General features: G+C 71.3%; 1 protein-coding gene across 1 annotated transcript in view; it reads left to right on the top strand.

The window, feature by feature from the left end:
• The window catches only part of LRP5 (low density lipoprotein receptor-related protein 5), a 163,910-nt gene that overhangs the window by 186 nt on the left and 163,376 nt on the right, over positions 1-348 (top strand). Inside the window, exon 1 of the mRNA XM_010562534.1 lies at positions 1-10. This exon is cut by the window's left edge and continues 186 nt beyond it. The gene's annotated coding sequence lies outside the window, so the exon portion shown is untranslated. The remainder of the gene's footprint in view (positions 11-348) is intronic.

The raw sequence follows: 348 nt of genomic DNA, 5'->3' as shown, positions 1-348 counted from the left end.
GGGGGCGGGGGCCGGGCTCCCGCGGGGGGGGGCCGGGAGGGAGGACGCGCACATGGGCGAGACGGGACGGAACGGAACGGGACGGGGCGGGAGGAGGACGGGAGGCTGGATGCATCTTCCCCCCCCGCCCCCGCTCCCCAAACTACTCCTTCTCGCCCCCCTTTTCTTCAGAAGGGGGGGCGCAGGAAGAGGAGGCCTCTCCTCCCTCTTCCCTCCGGACCTGTCCCGCCGCGGTGGTGAAGCCGTTTCCCCCGGGGGTGGCTCAGGTAAACGCGTACAGTTGCAAAAAGAGAGACAAAAGTCGCTCCCCCCCCCCGCCCCCCCATCCCCGCGGCCGTCTTTCCGCGA

The sequence above is a fragment of the Haliaeetus leucocephalus genome, unplaced genomic scaffold (assembly GCF_000737465.1).
Source record: "Haliaeetus leucocephalus isolate CR32 unplaced genomic scaffold, Haliaeetus_leucocephalus-4.0 Scaffold161, whole genome shotgun sequence".
NCBI lineage: Eukaryota > Metazoa > Chordata > Aves > Accipitriformes > Accipitridae > Haliaeetus > Haliaeetus leucocephalus.
The sequence above is the reverse complement of the archived record's forward strand: the minus strand, read 5'-3'. Positions and strand labels throughout refer to the sequence as shown.